General features: G+C 46.2%; 1 long non-coding RNA gene and 1 pseudogene across 1 annotated transcript in view; one reads left to right on the plus strand and one right to left on the minus strand.

Moving 5' to 3' along the window:
• Positions 1-1,863: 1,863 nt before the first annotated feature.
• The window catches only part of LOC146171473 (uncharacterized), a 48,805-nt gene continuing 27,867 nt past the window's right edge, over positions 1,864-22,801 (plus strand). The window contains exon 1 of the long non-coding RNA XR_014702867.1: positions 1,864-1,882. This is a non-coding gene — a long non-coding RNA (uncharacterized LOC146171473). The remainder of the gene's footprint in view (positions 1,883-22,801) is intronic.
• Positions 10,934-11,778, minus strand: LOC146171474 (uncharacterized; annotated as a pseudogene).

Here is a 22,801-nt window from a genome sequence, read left to right on the forward strand (position 1 = left end):
ATGCCGTAAAGAACGCGGGAAGCCTTAAAGCGGTAAAGAAGAAATTGGGCATAGGCAAAAACCAGATGTATGCGATAAGGGACAAGGCGGGCAACGTCATCACTAATATGGACAAGATAGTCAAAGTAGCCGAGGAGTTCTATACAGATCTCTACAGTAGCCAAAGTAGTCAGGACCGTTGTGAGATTGGCGGTAGGGAAAAACAGTCAGACGTTCCACCAGCGACGAAGGACGAGGTCAAGAAAGCACTAGAAACTATGAAAAGGGGGAAATCAGCTGGAGAGGATCAGATAACTACAGATTTGCTGAAGGACGGGGGGGATATCGTGCTAGAAAAACTGGGCACCCTGTATACGCAGTGCCTGGTGTCATCGACGGTACCGGAACCATGGAAGAATGCAAACATTATCCTTATTCACAAGAAAGGGGACTCTAAGGACCTTAAAAATTACAGACCAATCAGCTTACTGTCTGTTACGTATAAGGTATTTACTAAGGTAATCGCTAATAGAATCAGGACAACCTTAGACTGCAATCAAGCAAAGGATCAAGCAGGGTTTCGGAAACGGTACTCTACTATCGATCATATCCATACCATCAATCAGGTGATAGAAAAATGCTCGGAATATAACCAGCCCTTATAGATAGCATTCATTGATTACGAAAAAGCATTTGACTCAGTTGAAACCTCGGCGGTGATGCAGGAATCGCGAAATCAGGGGGTAGACGAGCCGTACGTGAAAGTGCTGGAAGATATATATAGTGGCTGCACAGCAACCATAGTTCTGCGTAAAGAAAGTAGCAAAATTCCCATAAAGAAAGGTGTTAGGCAAGGAGACACAATCTCCCCAGTACTATTCACAGCTTGTTTAGAGGAAGTATTCATAGACTTGGAATGGGAGCAGTTAGGGATAAGGGTAGATGGAGAATACCTCAGTATACTGCGATTTGCTGATGACATTGCCTTGCTAAGCAGCTCGGGGGATGAACTGCAAATAATGATTGATGACCTAGGCAGAAAAAGTAGAAAGGTAGGCTTGAAAATAAATATGCAGAAGACTAAGATAATGTTCAACAGCCTCGGGAAGGAACAGCAGTTTACAATAGGTATCGAAATACTGGAAGTAGTAGGCGAATATGTCTACTTAGGACAGGTAGTAACCGCAGATCCGGACCGTGAAAAGGAAATAGCAAGAAGAATAAGATTGGGATGGAGCGAATTTGGCAAGCACTCGCAGATTATGACTAGCAGCTTACCGGTATCGTTCAAGAAGAAAGTATACAACAGTTGCATCTTGCCTGTACTCACCTATGGGGCTGAAACGTGGAGGCTAACCAAGAGAGTTCTACTTAAGTTGAGGACAACCCAGAGGGCTATGGAACGAAAAATGGTAGGGGTAACATTAAGAGATAGAAAGCGTGCAGAGTGGGCCAGAGAAATAACTCAAGTTACCGACATTCTAGTGGAAATTAAGAAGAAGAAATGGACATGGGCAGGACATGTAGTGCGAAGAGAGGATAACCGATGGTCGCTGAGGGTAACAAACTGGATTCCAAGGGAAGGAAAGCGTAGCAGGGGGCGGCAGAAAGTTAGGTGGGCGGATAAGGTTAAGAAGTTCGCAGGGGTCAAGTGGATGCAGCTAGCACAGAACCGGGTTAAGTGGAGAAATATGGGAGAGGCCTTCGCCCTGCAGTGGGTATAATCAGGCTGATGATGATGATGATGATGATGATGATGTGTCACAAAGGGATGATAGCTCTTATAACATTGTCGTCAACCATCTGGTGATCACGAATCCTGAAGTGATAATGAACGCTTACAATAGTCCTTTTTTTTTTTTTCAGTTTGTCTTCATCGCCTCATCAACATCTTTGCAATCAGGTTTGTTATCTCAGACACAAGAAACTGCAATGCCATACACTGAAATAACCTAGAAAGGGGGGTTATCGCTTGTTTTAAATGTCAATGAAAAAAGTCTGTTAGGCCGGACAACACTTCAAACCCCTTTTTGTGCTGGTATGCTGAATGAGTCAGTCATTATCTCATAATTATATTTAAAACCTCACTTGAGCATGAATGGGTTCCTAATCACCGGCTCATCGCTGAAGTAATCCCTATATACAAAACTGGAGAACGGAGGGCAGTTGAAAATTGCAGGCCAATCTATTTACCTTGCGTCTGTTGCAGAGTTTGGAGCATCAAAGGCAATCAATACACATCATGAACCACAAACGCTTTTTCTTTTTTTTAAACCAGCATGGGTTTCGACAAAACACTTTCCACTGTAACTCAGCAGTTGAGACAGGCAATGATTTAGCCAAGGCACTGGACAATAAGAAATAAATTGATGCAATATGCCTATTTCCAAGGCTTCCAAGACAGAGTCCATCATAATAACTTAATTAACAAGCTAGCACTAATGAGAATTAACAGCGAGCTAGTGCAATGGATAGCAGCATATTTTACCAGTAGATCCCTGTTTTCCAGCTTCAAACCATTACTACACGGCGTTCCGCAGGGAAGTATTCTCGGGTCGCTGATTTCCAACCTATATATCAACGACCTTGTTAACATAGACTTAACCACTACATTTGTTGTTTATGCCGATGATACAAGCTTATTTTTCTCACATCCCATTTTACCCCTGCTTGTTAAAAAAAGCGAATGAAGTGCTTGATCTACTGAACACTTGAAGTCAAATTATTTGTTTAACTATAAACGTCTCGAAAACAAAATCAGTTCTTTCTCGGCCTAAAAATAAGCCAGTTAATTTAAATATTGTCCTTCGACTTGGTCTTTCGGTCATAGATTTGGTACCAGTAATAAAAACGTTAGGTGTTTTTTTTTTTTCAATAGAATCTGCAGTGGAGCGCGCGTACTGACCTTGTTCACTCCAGCCGAACAGTAGGTATTTTTCCACACTTTCGTTACTTTCTGCGAAAGCACATTAAATTGATCTTATGCAACTTCCTTTTCACGTCCACGTTAACGTATGGTTATTTGGTATCGGAAAGGACGACCTACACAAACCTGTCCAAAATCTATCGACTGCAGAAAAAAGCTGTAAGAATGATTTCTAATGAACCTTATGACGCACACACACAACCTACATTTGATGACCTTAGATTAAAACCATTACCGAACCTATTCAACGCAGTTCTCTTAAAACTTTATTATACTTATAGCCTAAATATGCACCCTTTCCTTGAAACACTTGTGACCCTGCCTCCGGTCGAAAAAAACGTATGGCACACGAAGCAGTCAGGCTTAGAAGATTCTCCATACCCGTACCAACTATGGCCGCCAAATGTCGATATACATGCTATCACAAGATCTTAATTCCTCCGTTAAGACGTCCAAATAATCTATACAACGGTATATGTCCTCAAAATATCGTTAACACGTGCAATTATGTCCCACCCATTATTAGTCCTATCATCTAAATGTACTTTTGTGTATATATAAAGCCGTCGGTATGCTTATTATTGGCTTTTCCTTGTTTTATTGCGTTTTTGTCCACTGCTGCATTGCTCTGTAAGCGGGGTGCTACCCTTCATCAAGTCATCACAGGCTTTTTTCTAGCGCCCTGTAGTATCACGATCATTGTGTAATCAATGTGGCCGCTAAATAAAATTATTCGTATTTGTATTTGTATCTTTGCAAAAGACACACCCACACCTAAAACAGAGCTTCATACTTATGAGAGAGGACAAATCAATATGCAAACAGTGGAGATGAACTAGCAATAAACTATATCTTACTTTCATATGCACCAGACGCGAGAAATTACGAGGAAATTTTTTGTACAGTTTCGCAACACATCCCTTTCCACACCAGCATCATCCTAGGAGAGACTGCACTAGTCCAGATTTCCTGCATTTTTGGTTTCCTAAAGGAAGCAATGTTCCTATACAAGTTACATATATACTAAAGAACGTTTTAGTTATTATGCAAAAAATAAATACATTAAACCTTGTTCTTGGCGCATGGCAGCATTAGTCGCTTATGTGCCATAAAAATCAGCACAACGCTGTTAGGTATACCTTTGTTAGCTGTACTATATGAGAAGCTTTTGGTCTGAGAGAGAGAGAGAGAGAGTGATTTTAATGGTACCAGGAGATGTCTGCCTGGTGCTAATCCTACTCCTGATGTGGGTTACAAAGAAGGGAAGGCGAAGAGAAAAATGAATGAAAAAAAAAAAGTTGGTGACAACTCATACTCGAGTACGCTTTCGGTTTGGTGTGGTCCTTATTCACGTGACAGCTCTGTGATGTGGCTCTAATGCTCCAACAATAGGAAAGTGACCTTTTCAGAATTTTAGAATAATTTTAAGGACTGTGATTGGTTTGTCCTCTTTCATAAGTATGAAGTTCTGTGTCAGGTACGTGCGGATGTCTTTTGCGAAGATTACATAAACTGTCCTCCATGGTGTGTTTCTGATGACTACATAATTTTCTGAACATTCTTTTTTGAATATTTTTGGACATTTAGCGCGTTTCTGAAGGCGTTGCCTTTCATTATGGGGCCCTCAAAAACCATCTGAGGTTAGCTTTCTAACAAGGCAGGGAGGGTGTAGCGTGGAAAATCGCTCCGCCGGTCCTGCGCTGCGCCGCGGACTTGAAAGGCGAACTGTTCGAACTAGCTGCTGATCTGAAACACTGAGTTGTGCATGGTCGAAGCAGAATGTGGCTAACGCTGAGCACTGCAGCAAGTATTTATCAATTTCGCGCCCGGTTAGATGCGCAATATGAAGTGTCGTCCTCGGCACGATTTCGCCAGTGGTACTACGTGTTACGCACCTGTTGCCAGACTAGACACGGTGAAATCCCCTGCTGATCAGTGTTCGATCATTGCTACCGTCCACAGTCGAAGTACATATACATATGGGTACTAAAATATTGTATAAGACAGTATGACATCCTACCTTGTTCCAGTGCGCTGTGGAGTTCTCCATTGCTCCAAGGACTTGTCGCCTTTTATACAGCAAAATTAATCTACTTGGTACTTTTGCAGATTGTCATTCAGATGGCGTTCAGTTTCAGTAGAGTTAGTTGTTGGGCTAGTTGGAATTCTAGATTTAAGGACATAGTTTTCAGCGCAAAGGCACGCGGCCAAAGGAAAGAAAAAGAAGGGAGACTAGGGACGAACACAGCGCTGACTCAGAACTGTTTATTTTTCGACGCACACAAGAGTTATATACAACCAAACGCGCAGGCGCATACCGTGCCAGGGAAAAGATAAACAAAACGAAACGCATCACACCTTTTATCTCAAGAACTTAGAAAGGAAAATCTTTTCTGCGTTGTACAAAACAACTGAGGTATCGCTAACACAATCTGACCCAGCCCTCTGAATATAATATGCTTATATCGTTTCACGGGTGGTTTTTAATTTGCTTTTGCTTAAAATCCTGAAATAGAAAACAGCGGTGTACAATCCTTGCAAGTAGCGCATGCGCGACAAGGTTAGCACCTTTCTTAGTCTTTAGATCTCTTGCGTCCTCCCTGAGCCGGTCGTTGATGCAACGCTTTGTTTGTCCGATGTACGATCCGCCACACGTCAGGGGAATTTCGTACACTACGCCAGTGGCACGTTCCGCGAAGCGGTTCCCATGCCTCTTTTTGCATCCGGGCTTTTTATTATCCCCGGTGATGCGTCGGGCCAATTGGCCAAGCTTCCCAGAGGCTGAAAAGACCAACGGCACGTTGTGCCGCTTTGCCACCCTCTTAAGGCCATGGGATATTTTGTGCACGTCTGGCATCACTTCAGGCCTTACTTTAGCCTGCAGAGGGATTATTGCCTCCTTCTCAGCTCTGGGCTTCAACCTCTTCAAGAGCGTTTCTGCAGCAGAGACAACAACCGATCCAGGGAAACCAGCAGCCTCAAGCCTTTCCAATTGACACCTGAAGCTATCTTGCATATCATGTACACATTATTTTGCGGAGCGCAGAGTCTAAGCAGAGTTTAGCGATCCCTCTCTTAACAATTTTTGAATGGGATGACGTATATGGCAACAGCTCTTTTTGTGCTCTAGGTGAGTACGCTCAGCAAACGTGATCATTATTGAACCTGATTCTTAAATCCCAGAATTGCAGGCAGGCATCAACTGGGAGTTCGTACGTGAAAGTGAGCCCCCTGCTATGCTTTTGAAAACATTTGAAGAAGTTGTAAAAGTTGAACTGTTACGTACTCAGTACGTAAGGGGGGGTTGTTTATTTGTAGCCTGAGCGGTGCGAGTCAGCAAGGCACGCCAGCACACTAGCTCATGTTTCTTCTCCTTCTCACCAGTCTCTTCTTCCTTCTCTTTACGCTCCGAGGCACGTGACAATATTAAAGCAGTGCAAAAAGATGCACATAGCGCTTACAATAACCAAAACAAATTCCGTCGTAACTTTTTCCTCAAAGAAAACTCAGCTATGAAAAACCTGCCTTCCAGGACAGACATCGCGATAAAACTAGCAGGCGCCGTGGCTGTTATAAAACCTATTGCATATATCAGAAGCTGAAAGGCAGCTTGCAGACAACTCGTTTTACCTTCTGGATAGTGGATAGTGACCCGAGCTGCCATTTCAAAACTGTTCTGGAACGGTTGCAGAACTAAAGATGGGTAACAAAGTTCATAACAACACGTTCTAGTCACTCATTTCACCTTGTCCTGACTCCCGCCCTAGGCAGATTTTACTTGCTACCTCAGGTTAACAAACATAACGGACCTGGATGCCCTGTCATCTTTGGAACAGGAACTGTTACCGAAAAAATTTTCAGGCTCCAGCTTCATTACTAGAATTCCCCCCACGTTTCAGTCCTTCATAAATGATGCTACCCATTTCTTGACTGATCTTACTGATATCAACAATCCGAAAGGTGCACTGCTTGTAATATTAGATGTTGCACCAATATACAATCCCCACTGTGACTGCGACGACATCCGAGCAATAGTGCTGCAGGTTTACGAAAGGCGAGGCCTATAGGTACGGACATTAGCTGTCATACGCTTTCTATTTTATTGACACTAATCCTAGAGCTTAATAACTTTGAAATAAATGGCTCGCACTACGTCCAGATTAATGGCACTTCAATGGGGAGGCGAATTGGTCTCAATTGCGCTAACATAATTATAGGTGTGCTGGAAGATTTGTTAGCTAACTACCCGTTAAAACCATTTTATTCTAAGAGGCTCATTGATTCGAATTTCTAATCTGATTAGCAAGGGTGGTCGAACCAAGGCGATTACGTGAGGCCAGATTAGTGGATTTCACTTCTGTAGTTTTCACTGTTACGGGAACAAAATCTTTTCTAATGGCCTGGACTGCTCTCGCTGAAAAGTTATCACTTGAGATAACTACAAAACCGCCCTCTTTATCTGTTTGCAGGAGTCGCAGTTAGTTATTCTTACAGCACAACGGGATGGCTCCAGTCGACACTTCCTGGCGTCACGTGGTATTTGGGTAGCCAGACTTGAGAAGGCGCCCTCCAGTAGACACATGTCTTGCTCCTCTGAAGTGGCTTTTCTTGAAATTCGCCGGTTGGTGGCGAAAAGTTCATGCGGCGGAAGAAGGAAATTCCAGCTTTCAGCAAACTGTGGACAGTGTTTTATCGTTATTCAGAGAGCACGGGGAAGGCCTAGAATTTACACATGACCTGCCTGTCAAGAATTCATTACAGTTTTTAGACCTGACAATTGAGTTCTACGGTTATCGGGTGCTATGCCCCACATGCAACGAAGCAGCTACTGCCATTGGATTCCTCGCATCCTAAGCTTGTAAAAAAAGGGATTGATTCCCTATTCCTTGATTCCGCCCTCAGAAAGTCATGCCCTCACAAAATGCGGGGTAGCTTTAATCAGCAATTGGCTAGGCTTTTGACAGCCGGGTTCTCTCGTTGGCTCGTGAAAGCCATGGCCAAAAGCCTCCTACAAAAAAATAAAAACAAAAGATGCTGGCAGAGCTAGGCCAGACGCCCACCGAGAAGCAATGAGACCTGTAGTGGGGCCGTATATACACCACGTGGCCCAAAGTTTGAAAAAGGTTGCTAACTGCCATGGAATACTAGTGCTTTTTTCAGCACCGAGAAAGCTTGGAGGCCTTTGCTCTCGTACCGAGAAAGAAAGCAGGGAACGAGGCTGCACAGGAGACCCTATGTAAAATGCGCTGAAAGCCTGGTCTATACGAGATGCCCTGTCCTACGGCCACTCTTACATAGGACAGAGGCCAGTGTATAAATGAGCGAACGAGAGAGCATGGACGAAATGTGGAACAAATGAAAGAAGGCACGCGTTTGCTGAAGCACATTACAGAGTGCTCGTCCTGTGATTGTGAGCCATGTTATTCTGACGTGAGCATCCTTAGTAAAAGTAACAGCTAGGGAACTGCATGATCGAAGTATTTTATATCAGAAAAAAAGCCAGCTCGTGCATAAGTGACACATCAATTGCTCTGTACACGGCGGAAGTGACATTCTTGATCGTGGGTTATCACGTTAAATTTGATCTTAGGTGGCGTGTCCACGCATGTGACGATAAAGCCTGTATATGTATGTTTCACGTGTTAAGTAAACTAGCTGGAAGTAGCGCTTCCTTCCGTAGTCTTCACTGTGTGTTATTCGCGCCTTTAAATATTGAGAATGGAATGTAACCAACTCGCCCAGGAACAAGTTCTCTTAAACCAACATTTACTGGAAAATATAGTGACAGGCCTCAATATTTGTCGTTTGAGAACCGACAATATAGGCATTTGAAGTGTCCCTCATGGACAAGCTCTTCGTTTGAAGTGGATTCGCTCTGACAAACGTGAGTTTGACCGTAATTGTGCTGGTCTGCGAAATGCCTTGATTAAGCAAGTGTCCAGCAAAACTTATTGATGACCCAATAGAACGCGCAGGGCATCTTGACCGCAAGGGGCTCCTCCGAAAAGGAAAACCAGCTCGTAAATCACAGGTAAATCTGGTGGTGGTGATGATGGTGATGATTATGTGGCTTTCTCCTTTGCATTGGGTGGGCGCACAAATGCACCCTAGCCGTTGTTGCACGATCCCCACGCTGCACGCTACTAACGCACTCACCGCCGTCTACCACTGTGGAAGAAACCTCTGCGATATTTATAATTTCTTCCAATATTAGTCCTACTTTAATGACTGGATTCCACCCATGCAATAAACAGCGCTGTAAAGTTTGCGCGCTGACGACAACATCTTTAAGGCGGGGGTCCCACGGTGGCCATCTTCGAATTAGTTCAAATTCTGCCACCAGGCTACGCCACTGATTCAGGACTGAGAAAGTGCCTATCGGCCTTGCCCCCAGTTGGCCGAGGGACCCAACCTTTGCTTTGTAGAGAAGCTTTCTTTTGTTGGAGGGTGGGTTTTCAAAGCCCCAATCTTCTCCCCGCCGTGCGCAGGGGGAAGCGTTCACCTGTTCTTAGCTTGACTACAGCGGATAGCAGGACTGCGGAGTGCTAGCTTGCCTTACCATGGCTGAACTTGAGCGGCGACGCGGACCGCCGCCGCTCGACTCGGCCATGACCGAATGTGCGTAACGTAAATGAAAAGTACCAACTCGTTTTGTTGTTGTTCACTGTTCTGGATAGAGTGGAAGCTTGAGCGAGTTGATGATACATCGTCGACATATGTTCACGATAGCTCAAGTGGATACCAAAAATGGAAAGGTGCGATATGATGGAAGATATTTATGTGGCCCTTGTATACTATACTTTGACTCACAAGAGATTTGCACCACTGCTAAAGGCAGGGGCTCCCTGGCCCATTCAAATGCGCACTGTAATAGGTAATTGTGCTCCGACGCACCCCTCGAATCGGCGAGGGCGACAGTGGGAGCACAATTGCCTATTATAGGTGGTGTGGATAGTGGTTATTCAAACAAAAGGAAGGAAAAGAGTGCTGCCGGCCGCTTCAACTGCTATCTAAAATCTGAAGCGCCCAAGCTGCAGCCGGCGGGAAAGCAAAATTATGGGGAGAGGAAAATGAGGGTAAGTGCAGAGGGGAGCTATAGCAAGAAAGTACAGGGGGAGCTTTGTACATTAGTTACAAAGTGCAAAAAAAAAAAAAGGGAAACGCGTTTGCCTCGCTCGCGCGCAAGTGTCGAAGTGCTCTTGGTCCATGGCGCCCGGGCCCTTCGCAGTACTAAAAACATTTTGTGAGACGAAGTATACATCTTTGGTGGTTTCGTCATGAACTCTGGCTGAAATCGACACCTGTATTGTCTTTCCTTTGATACCCATCTTTTGAGCTATTATCACTTTTGAAGTTATAGCATTTATAGTAGGATATTCTTGCGAGCTCTCTGATGCAGAACTACTTTTATCAAACGTTATTGCACATAATAAAATTGCAATAAAGTCGGTTTCACTCAACAGTAATCATTTTCTGCGCCCCCCTGCGCCGTGCGCATGGGGAAGAGTTCACCTGTTCTTAGCTTGACTACAGCAGTGCATCCAGCCTCACTATCCAAATGCGGAGGGACTATACTTTCGATACTAATAACCTCCTTTCCATGGATGCTCAATGCGTAAAACTGAGTATACAACGGCAAAACAGACACAATGTTTAGACACTGCTTTAACAACCACAAAGCTCACTGCATGGCCTCCCCAACCTTCCCATATCCAAGCACGTTAACATAACTAAACATACTATTGAAAAATCTCATGTAACCAGTAAAAATGTCAAGCAAAAAAAATTTCTAGAGGGCACTTTGGACCCTTCGAGTGCGATGAGGCGGAAGCCATTATAGCGCGATGGATCGTAGCTCTCCACTACGACACCTCTATCTGCCTCTTTTCTTTCACTCCCACCTTCCTCCCTTCCTTTACGGTGTGATGCATGTGATGATGATGAAAAACATTTTTTTATATATATACAGAGAGGGTACACGAGCTGTCTTAAGGGGCCGCCCCTTACAATTACCAGGTGGTCTCCCTTTTACGAGTGCCCATTGGCGTCGGCCAGAGCCCGCTCGACCAAGGCTCGTTGCGCCGTCAGGTGAAAGAAGCCGAGCAGGGCCGCCTCCCAGCCCTCCCGGGAAGAGTTGGGTAAGCGGGGTTGATTAGTTTCTTTCTTTTTTTTACATGCCCACACCATGTGGAAAATGTCCGAGGACTTTTCCTGACAGTGCGGGCAAGCGGGGTCAAAGTATTTAATGACTGCCGTGAACAATAAAGTTTGGTGTAAAGGCGAAGAAGAATGCACTCCGCCTTTGTGAGGCCTTTGGAAGGCTTTGGATGGATTGAATGGCTGGATTGTTAGAATTGAATTATTTCTTTGAAAGTATAGGCGGGATTGGGTTCGGAGTCCGGATCGGTGGGAGATCAGGTTGGTGCCCGGAAAGTGAGCTCGCGGGCGGCGGCATCGACCATTTCGTTTCCGTCGAGGCCAGTGTGAGCCGGAGTCCAAATAATCGTTCGATGCGCGGGGGCACCAAGATAATCGCTGTTTTGTAAAATTTTGCTGCCGAACTGCGATATGTACCCCTGCTCGACATTGCTGCAGGCACCCCTCGAGTCGGTCATGATGATCCGTGAGTCCTGATCGGCGGCGGCTAGCGAGATGGCAACCCCTTCCGCGCGTGCTATGTTATGTGCACAGAAAGTGAATCTGTTTATTACAGTGTTTTGATGAACGACTGCGGCCGTGTACGACCCCCCAATGTGCCGGCCGGAGACGTCCACGAAGAAGACTCCATGTTTGTGTCAGTAGTGGCGAGCCAAGGCTTCCGTCCGCGCGAGCTTGTGATCTGTTGGCCGGAAGAGGGCGCACGTGCAAAGCATATCTCCAGATAGCGCGCCTACAACAACAGGTGGCGGAACTCATGCGGTCTGTTGACAGAGTTGACAGTTGACAGCCGTGTGGTGCGGACGCGTGTTCCATCGCTCCTCCGATTGCATGTGGCTACCGGAAACGGACGGACTGGCGACAGCGGGAGCTTCCGAAGCGTCAAATAGATGAGTTCTTTCTTTTATTATCTTATTTCTTTTTCAACTAGTTAGGTTAGGTGCGGCCTAAAGAATAAATTTTAGCTCTTGGTCCTAGCGGCCTGGTTTTTCGTGCCGGCAGCTAGGTTTTCTTGGCGTTCATTGTTTAGCTATCTTGTTTAAATAGATATTTTTCTTTCTAGGCTATTGGAATTCGCAGATTTGGTTTTTAACGCGTGTTTGCTAGTCGTTTCTTGTGTCTTCTTTTGGCAATTTGTATATTCTAAGAATTCGTAACAGTTATAGTTCAGTCGATGAGCGCTTAAGATGGTAAATCAAAAGAAGGTAAGGTGTACTCAGTGTGAGGCGCAGGTTAATCTCAAAGAAACGCGTTTTGATTCTGTAGGTGAAGCGGAAGGCAGCGACTTTTTGTGTCGATGTTGCGTACTGAATGCACGTCTAGATAGATTTGATCAAGAAAGGGGCAGTTTAGTGTCTCGTGTGGAGGATTTAGAACATGAAGTACGTTTGCTAAGGACGGAAAATCAGAAACTGCTTGGACAGCTTACTCAGATTGAAAAGAAAGGGGCCGACTTTGTCCTTGGAACCAACAAGGACGAACATTCCAATGCGGGCCACGTGGCTGGGGCCAGCACTGGCATGGAAGGCATAAGCAAAGTAGGTCAGGCGGATCTGAACCGTCAGAGTTATTTAGAAGCAGATAAGACGCCGGAAAAAAAGGAAGAAGTAAGGAAGAATCAAAATCCCAGAGACAAGGACACAGATAACCGAAAGCAGGAGCCAACAGTTGGGAGAGGGAGAGAGAAGGCCCAGGTGCTTATCGCCGGAGATTCTAACATGAACAGGTGCAAGCGAGATATCTTGGAACGTGTAAGGGGTGATAAGAGAGTGTTGGTTGGAGCCTTCCCAGGGAGAACAATGAGGGATGTACTAAAAGAGAGTAAAAATAGGCTGTTGAAGGATTCCGCCGAGCGCAGTATGGTAATAGTAGCCGCGGGTCTAAACGATGTCCTAAATGGTCACGCTGCAGGAGTGGTGGAAAGTTTAGCTAAGAGAGTTGACGAGATCAGGGAGATAGCACAGCAGACGCAGATAGTTGTATGCACAGTACCAGAGGTGCTAGGATTGAACGGAAAGATGGAAAAGGACGTGGTGACAGGTAATCAGGACATAAGAAAGTTAAGCCTGGAGAAGCGGTTCGAAGTGGTTGAGGTAAACAGGGAGGTACATAAAGCAGGTTTTTGGTAGGGCTTTTCAGCGAGATGGCATTCATTTTAACAGAAGGGTCGGAGCAGAGATTGGCTGGCGCTTGGCAGGCAGGGCTGTAGCTTTTTTAGGGGGTCCGCGAGGACTCCGTGCACAGAGGTAGTTAGAAGGGAAGCAGAAGAAAGTGTAATAATGGAGGCTGAGCCCCCAAAAATGGCAAAGAGTAGGTCGAGAAAGAAAAGTACAAAAAAGAAATTTAACACTAGGATCAGCTACATAAACATGCAAGGAGGTAGAAAAAGAGCGAAATGGCTAGAGATAGAACAGCAGTTGAAGGACGACAAAATAGGTGTGTACGCTCTTTGCGAGACTCATCTCAGGGATCTAGAAGATCCGCCGTTTATAGAAGGCTACGTCTGGAAAGGGTGCAACAGAACGAGAACGGAAAGAAAGGGTGGAGGCGTAGGTATGTTGATACACCAGGGAACAAATTGGCAAAGAATTAAATCATCTTGTAAAGAACATATCTGGGTTTCAGGAACCATTGCCGGCATAAGGACATGGCTAGGGGTAGTTTATTTAGGAACAGGACATCAATGCAGGCAAGAAAACAGGGATCTTGTTGAATGTCTCAGTGACGATATAAGCCAGTTTGGAAACGGGGCCAATATTATTCCGCTGGGGGACATGAACGGCCACATCGACGATCTGGATGGATACACGGATTGTAACGGGAAGCTAATGCTAGATTTCTGCGAGCGACACGATCTAGTTATAGTAAATAGAGAAACAAAATGTGAAGGCCAAATCACGTGGGAATTCCGCAACAAGCAGACGACCATTGGCTATTGTCTAATGTCGCAGGAAATTTATAGCAAGGTCACAAAAATGGAAATAGATGAAGAAGGGGAGTGTAGTCTGGGAAGTGATCATAAACGTATTAGTCTGCAGATGGGGCCCTTGATGAAAAGAGAAATGGAACTTAGACAAAACGTAAACCAAAATTAAACGACGATCAAATAGCGCAGATAGCAGCAGACATAGAGGAAGCAATAGAGAAAAGCCCCATGGAAGACTGGGATTATGAACAGGTAGAACTACTCATAAGGAGTAAAATTCAGGAGGTTAAAGTAGCAAACCGCTGGAATGGAAAGAGGAAGCCACGGAGCTGGTGGAATAAGGAAATCAGGGAAGCTATTGAACAACGACGGGCTGCTTCAAGGGAACACCGAATGGCAAAGAAAGCACAGGCTTCTCAGGAGGAAATCGACCAAAAATGGGAATCATATCGACAAAAGAAACTTCATGTGCAGGCCCTCGTCCAAAGCAAAATAAGACAGTCCACCGATCGCTGGATGGCTGATATACACGATGCCTCTAGAGGCGGAGCAAGAAAATTCTGGAACCATATAAGCTGGCTAGGGAAGAAGAATCAAAGAAAGCAAAATCGGATTCAAGATAACGAGGGAAATTGTTTAAAGGGGGACAACGCAGTGAACTACATTACATCAGTTATAGCCGAGTCATTTAAGACCGACGATAGGGTAATCTCCGCAAATCAGGAAGCAACACAAGGTAGCAGAATACAAAGCACCTTAGAACTAACCAATCTAAACTGGAAAAAGGCAGAAAAAAATATTCCTAAAAACACATCTACAGGAATAGATGGAATTTCGATGAAGCTGATTAATGAACTCGGTCCAAAAAGTAAGGAATCGTTGTTAAAAGCTTTGGAAACAGTCATAGCGATTAAGCAAATTCCGGACAGCTGGCGGCAGAGTAAAATGAATTTGATTTATAAAGGGAAAGGAGAATGGATGCACATAAAATCCTACAGGCCGATTACCATAACATCTGTAATGTACAGGTTAGCCATGCAGGCGGTGAAATTAAAGGTGCAAGCATGGGTTGAAAGTAACAAGATACTCGGAGAACTTCAGAACGGCTTTAGAAATGGTAGGCGCTTAGATGATTGCCTGTTCGTGCTTACCCAATGCATCGAAATATCTAGAGTGGAAAATAGACCTCTGTATTTGGCCTTCCTGGACATAAGCGGGGCGTACGACAACGTAAGCAGGGAACTCCTGTGGAACATATTAAAAGAAGAAGGTAGCGGTTATGAGATAATAGAGTTCCTACAGGAAATATACCGGGATAACAAAGTAGAAATTACGTGGGAAGGGATAAGAAGTACGGAGGATGTCAAAGTATGCAAAGGATTAAGACAAGGCTGTCCTCTATCACCGGTGCTGTTCATGCTTTATATGATAAACCTGGAACGGAGGATACAAGACAGTAACCTAGGTTTTAACCTGTCATACAGATTAGGTGGAAAGGCGGTAGAGCAGCGCCTCCCCGGTTTGATGTATGCAGACGATATTGTGCTGCTAGCTGAGAGCCTGAAAGAATTGCAAACTCTAGTTAAGTATTGCGGAGACGAAGGGGACGCTCTAGGCTTCAGTTTCAGCGCAGTTAAGTCGGGTCTGATGATTTTCAACGGCTCAACTGATCAGGGTCTTAAAATTCAAGGCATTGAAATACCTAGAGTAGCAGAATATAAATATTTGGGGGTATGGATAAACGAAGGATTGGCATACATTGGAAAGCATGAGCAATCACTTAAGGCCAAAGGGCGAAGGAATGCCGGGATAATGAAGCATAACGCATTGTGGGGATACAATAGGTATGAGGTATTGAGGAGTATTTGGAAAGGAATTATGGTGCCCGAACTTACTTTCGGAAATGCGGTTTTGTGCCTAAAATCAGAGGTACAGTCGACATTAGAAACAAATCAGAGATCCGTTGGACGATTAGCACTAGGTGCCTACGGCAAAACTACGAATGAGGCGGTACAGGGAGATATGGGCTGGGCATCGTTCGAAGTACGGGAAGCTCAGAGTAAAATATTATATGAGGAACGCCTGAGGAAATTGGACAGTAACAGATGGGCAGCTAAGGTATTTAAATACCTGTACCTAAAAAGCGTTGACTCACAATGGAGGAAAAGAACTAGGAAACTAACTAGTAAGTATGCTAGTAACAAGGACGGAGAAATAAAGAGCATTAAACTACAGGTGAAAAACACAGAAGGTAAAAATTGGATAAATTCGATGGAAAAAAAACAGAGTGTGGAATTATACCGAAAGTGGAAAATGCAGATCAGGAAGGAAGATTTCTTTGATAACTCAAGAGGCAGTGCCCTACTTTTTGAAGCTAGATCAGGGTGCCTTAGAACACGCAGCTACAAAAAGAAGTTTAACAGTGGAGATGACGCATGTGCTGTATGTGGAAACTCCAGTGAAACAATTGACCATATTATACTCGAATGCAATGGTATCCATCCGGAAGTTGATGCAGCCGCAATCACTGTTCCTGAAGCTCTGGGATTTAGAGATAACAGTGGCCGGGTGAATAAACCGGCGGTGGAAACTAGCAAGAAACGGCTGGAAGATTTGTGGCTTAAAAGCAGAGAAGTGACATAATGTTAGTGATGTAGGAGCAAAGTTTAATAAATAGAGTAATGGTTTAGTTAACAATTCTGAATCAATAATTAAGATATATGGAGAAAAATGAGCATGATAGCTACTGCTACCACTTCGTTTCAAAGGGGACGCTCCTATATTCCATCCATCCATCCATGCCTCCCCACGATTGAAAGGCTTCCGTCGCCGACACGCTGTCGCGGACGAAGACTTGGAATCCTGCCTCGAACCCACCCTCGAACCCATGCGCTCCATTTCCGAAGAATCTTCTCCACCTGTACCATGCCTACCGCCCGGACAGCAACCACCCACAACTTAAGCGTCCTACAGTGGAACTGCCGCAGCTTCCGCCGTAAGAGAGCCTCACTCCAACAATACATTGATTCTCTCCCAAACCAACCAGATGTCATCGCTTTACAGGAGGTTAACAACTCCGCAAAACTCATTAATTACTCCACACACCAACGCACTCAAGCAACTTGAATTATGGTTCACAAGGATTATACTGCACTTGCTTTAGATCTAGAAGAAGATGATGATGTAGTGTACGACTTTGTACAAATCCTACCTAGACACCGCAAAGGTACGGGCACCTACATTCTCAACATTTACAGTAAACCCACCCAAATTGCCTTCCCTTGCGCCTGGGTGTTCACAAAGGCACTCACTGTCGCCCAAGGAGCTCCGCTCCTTATTTTGGGCGATTTCAATGCGCAACACCCATCCGGGGGCTACCCGAAAGCAAACAAGAAAGGCCGCATCCTAGCAGACACCACATCAAACCTCATGCTTACCATGCTGAACGACCCGACCCAACCTACTCGACTTGGCAACAGTGTCACGCGTGACACCAGTCCCGATCTCACACTAACCCACGGCGGTAAAGCTTGCCTATGGGAAAACACACTGGAAATTTTAGGCAGTGACCATTTCATTCTGATCATCCATCTTGCAAGCAAAACGCATCGACATATGCGCGGTACTGCCAAAATCACTGATTGGACCGCGTTTCGAAAAGAGCAAGCTGACCTTGATCACCCAGATATCAGTGATTACGCTTCCTGGACATCGGACCTTAGGCACCTGTCCTCTAAGTACACCCGAACCCTGAAAACATCTTTAGACCGCCCTGCTATTGACTCCCATCTCCTGCACCTGTGGGACGCCCGCAGAGGCCTGGTGAAACATTGGCGTCACCAGCGCCACAACAGAACGCTCAAACGCCGCGTCGCAACCCTAACGCAAGCTGCAGAGGACTATCCATGGAACCTTGCTCAATCAAATTGGCTGACAAGATGTGATTCCCTGAGTGGTAACCTTAGCTCGAAACAAGCTTACTCAGATGCCTCATTGACCCAAACAACTCCAAAAGCGACCAACGCAAGAACCTTGCTAGGGCTCTACATGGTTACCACGGCTCCAATAGAGATCTCGTACAAGCCATCAAACAAAAGTACTTCTGCACCACAGAGTGTAGTTGAGTCTAATTGGAGTAGACTCCCCGCACCACTAATGTATCGCGAGTCGACACGGACCCCCTCCCTCCCTATAATGGGCAGCCAAACGAGGAACTAGATGCAGAATTCACCGTCAAAGAAATACAGGCCGCCATCCTAGCTATGCGCAGAGGCACAGCTCCTGGGAAAGACAAGATCACGGTGGGACTCCTCGCCAATCTCCACGACGCAGCCCTCACGCAGCTCGCGAATTACATTAACAACTGTTGGCGCATGGGCCTGCTGCCAAACGAGTGGAAGACTGCGGAGGTGCACTTCATCCCCAAACCGGGCAAACCCATAAATATTAACAATCTACGGTCCATCTCCCTCACCTCCTGCGTAGGGAAAGTTATGGAGAAGGCGGTACACAGGCTCAACCGATATCTTGAAGAAAACGACCTGTACCCACACACCATGTTCGGATTCCGGCCTGGCCTATCCACCCAAGATATACTCCTCTAGCTTAAGGAAGAAGTCATAAATCCCCCTAACAAGCCTTTCTTCAGGACAATTATCGCTCTTGACCTCAAGGGGGCGTTTGATAACGTAAAGCACCACTCTATTTTGGAAAATATGAGCCACATCAATTCTTGTGCAAGGACCTATGCATATGTAAAAGATTTCCTTCACCGTCGTACCGTCTGCGCCGACCTCGGTCTGGCAGAACCCAGCCAAATACAGCTAGGCACACGCGGCACGCCACAGGGTGCTGTTCTATCACCCTTACTTTTTAATATTGCGTTAATCAAATTCCCAGTCCAGCTAAATCAGGTATCGCATCTACGGTACGCCTTCTACGAGGATGACATCACTATTTGGACCACGGCCTATTCTACCGCGGAAATCAAAGACCGCCTTCAAGAGGCCGTAACCATCGTGCAAGCCTACGCCGCTAACTGCGGCCTTACTTGCTCCCCGAAAAGTCGGAGTTGCTGGTACTACACAGCTCCCGCCAACGCAGACCCACTGTTGAAGTCAACCTCAATGGAAACCCAATACCACAGAAGGACACCATCAGGGTTCTAGGGCTTTGCATCAACGACAAGGGCAGAAATGTGTACGCCCTCACTCGGCTCAAAAACACCAGTCTGCAGGTTGCGCGTATGATAGCCAGGGTCACTACCAACGACAGGGGTATGCTCGAACAAGACGCCCTGCGCCTGGTTCAAGCATTCATCATTAATAGAATTGTGTATTCGACACCGTATCTGCACCTCAAAACGGGAGACTATAAGCAAATCGACTTCATTATACGAAACGCAGTTAAAAAGGCGCTGGGCCTGCCCCATAAGCACTTCCACAGAACGTCTTTTGCAATTAGGGGTGCACAATACAGCCGAACTCCTTGCCGCCCAACGTGCCACCCAGATAAATCGACTAGCAGCAACCCGCACGGGCCAGACCGTTCTTATGGACCTTAACCTGACTAGCCCGCAAGGTCTCGTACAAAAACAGGCTATACCGCCCGGGTGGTCAGACTCGTTCATAGCCAATCCCCTACCCCGCAATATGCATCCTCTGTTCCACCAAGGGCGCCGGAAGGCGCGGGCCAAATACATCCAGGAAAAGTACGGGACGGACACTGAATCCTACTACGTAGACGCAGCAAAGTCAGAAGCGGGGTACACGGTAGCGGTTGTGATTCACCAACAACAACTGGTTGATGCCCTCACCATCTGCGATGACAATATAGAAATGGCGGAGGAGATGGCCATTCCTTTAGCCGCCACGCATATCACCTGCGCCTATATAGTAACAGACTCTATGGCTGCCTACCGCAACTACATCAAAGGGCGAATATGTCCCCAGGCTGCCAGAATATTGAAAAATTATGGACACACCGAACAAGACAAATGCCTCGTCTGGACACCGGGACATCAAGGCGTGGAAGGGAACGAGTGTGCCCATGCCGCTGCCCGAGCTCTCCTCCCCCGGGACTCGACCCCTCCATTCTCCACACCACCCTATCCCGGCCCTCTGGCGACGTATGCGGAGAGGTTACAGCACTGCAGACTCTCTCGCAGAAAATATCCACCCCCAGCCAAGGGGCTCTCCAAAGCGGAGGAAGTTAGATGGCGACGCCTACAGACAGGTACATATAACACACCAGCCCGTTTAAACATAATACACCCGGGTTCTGCGACCCCAAATGCAAATAGTGCGGGGAAAAGGCAGGCCTGCACCACGTGGTGTGGACCTGCCCACACAATCCTCCAGATGATCCGAATGCACTCCCAACAATTGAGGGGTGGGAGGCTGCCCTATCCAGCTCTGGACTAGAGGCCCAACGGGCCCTCGTGACACGTGCGCGGGTAGCAGCGGCAGCCGCTGGAGTCCCGGACTAGGGACCCCACCTACACACCCCCTCCCTTAAATATACTTAATAAAGTTTTTCACACACACACACACTCTGTTGGGATAAGTACGCGCTCTTCAGAATGTAATGAGCAGTGGATGCGTAGTCGGGCAACGAGACGGCGACCCGACAGCGTTTTAGACAGTCTTGTGTATTGGCTGTCTAAAACGCTGTCGGGTTTTGTATTGTAGTGTCTTGTGTATTGGCTCCACAGTCAGAACTCAGCATGGTCTCACTGATTGGTTCCCGATTGAGAAAGGAGTGAGACAAGGCTGCATACTGTCGCCCTGCCTATTTAACCTATATGCTGAGTGTATCATGAGGAAGGCCGGTCTGGACGAGTCTTCAGCTGGAGGGAAGATTGCTGGAAAACGTATCAACAACCTTAGATATGCGGATGATACTACTTTAATGGCAGAAAGTGAAGTGGAACTCAAGAGACATCTGATGCGTGTACAAGAAGAGAGTGAGAAGTTTGGGCTTAAACTGAACATTAAAAAGACAAAGATCATGGCGTCTTGCCCTATCAAGTCCTGGAGCATCAAGGGACAAGAAATGGAAGCCGTGACAGATTTTCTCTTCTTGGGCTCCAAGATTATCCCAGAAAGTGACTGCAGCAATGAAATTAGGAGACGCCTGCTTTTGGGAAAGACAGCGCGGCTAGCATTGACCGCCTAGTAAAGAGCAGAGACATCATACTGCCAACCAAGATCCGTATAACTCGTGCTATGGTCTTTCCAGTTGTGATGTGTGGATGCGAGAGTGGACTGTGAAAAAGGCTGACCGCCGAAGAATTGACGCGTTTGAATTGTGGTGCTGGCGAAGACTCTTGAGAGTTCCTTGGACTGCCAGAAGATCAAATCAGTCGATATTGTCGACCATAAACCTGACCGCTCATTGGAGGGTCAAATTCTAAAGTTAAAGCTTAGGTACTTTGGTGATCTAATGAGAAGAGAGGAGTCGCTGGAGGAAGCTTTGATGTTGGGAAAGGTTGAAGGTTACCGGAGAAGGGGTAGGCAGCGAACGTGATGATTAGATGGCATCCTCGAGGCGCTGTAGATGAAGTTATGTGATGTTAGGAAGATAGTGAGAGACCGGAAAGCGTGGCGTGACATGGTCCATAGGGTCACGAAGAGTCGGACACGACTGAAAGACTGAACTGAACTGAACTGTGTATTGGCTCATCAAGTGTGCTTCTCGCAGTTCATTAAAGGTGTTCACCATCCCCAGGCCAAGTAGGCGCTCGTTGGAGGTGTTGACCAGGAGGCTGAGGGCACGCTTGTGTATTTTACGGAGAATGACTTCTAGTGCATTCTCGTCAACTTTTCGCAGGTGGAGGTATGGAGCCGAGTATAGGACTCGACTGGTTACAAATGCATGCGCCAACCGCAAGGCGTCTTTGCATCGTTACTCCCCGCGCTTGTTCGAAACCAGGCGGCCCATGCGGCCCCCTTACGCAATTTGGCCAGTGTTGTGTCAGCGCTACGTTGTTTGTGAATATAGAGGCCCAGTACTCGGATCTCGTCGTGTTCGGGTATGGGTCCACTGCTAAGGGTGAGGTCGATTTTGGTGGTGCACTTTGATGAGGGGCGTATGTGCACAAATTCCGATCCGGACGGGGAGCACTGAAGGCCGCAACGACGGGCGTAGTTGTCTAGAATGTCCGCCGCTTGCTGCAGGTTGGCCTCCATTCCTCCTACCGTGCCGTGTTTAGCCCAGATAGTGATGTCGACGGCATACAGCGCCTGCTGGATGCAGTCGACCCTCGCCAGCTGAGCGATTGAGATTTCACTTGAATGTGGCGACATCGAAGTTTGCCACCGCGTTCGAACTGGGGGGGGGGGGGGGGGGGGGGGGGGGAATGCAGATGCTGCAAACATAATGGTGCAATTTGCCCGCAGATTCGTTCGTGATGTCATCCTTGAGAAAGCTGGAAAGCAGAAGATAACGTCAGAGGATATTGAACTTGAACCGAAGATACAAATCTTTATCAATGAGCCCTTGAGCCCTTCAATTAAAAAACTGTTTGGTGCAGCAAATGCGAAAAGAAAGAACTGAAGTGGAAGTACGCATGGACTCGAAATGGCAAAATATATGTGCGCAAAACGGACACCTCAAATGTCATTGGGATCACCGAACTGGATGATCTGCTTAAAATTACGTAGTTGTACCTGCTGGCATCCAAACTAAGTGCTAGTTCCATAACATGGGTTATGAACCACGTGAGGTTAAGCATTTGGTTAAACCTAAAAAAACTGCTTGGTCTTTTTTCCACTTAAACATTATATCCTACAAAGAAGATGAATTAACTATTC

This window comes from Amblyomma maculatum, unplaced genomic scaffold (assembly GCF_055883805.1).
Source record: "Amblyomma maculatum isolate TAMU_Amacu unplaced genomic scaffold, ASM5588380v1 scaffold_22, whole genome shotgun sequence".
Lineage (NCBI taxonomy): Eukaryota > Metazoa > Arthropoda > Arachnida > Ixodida > Ixodidae > Amblyomma > Amblyomma maculatum.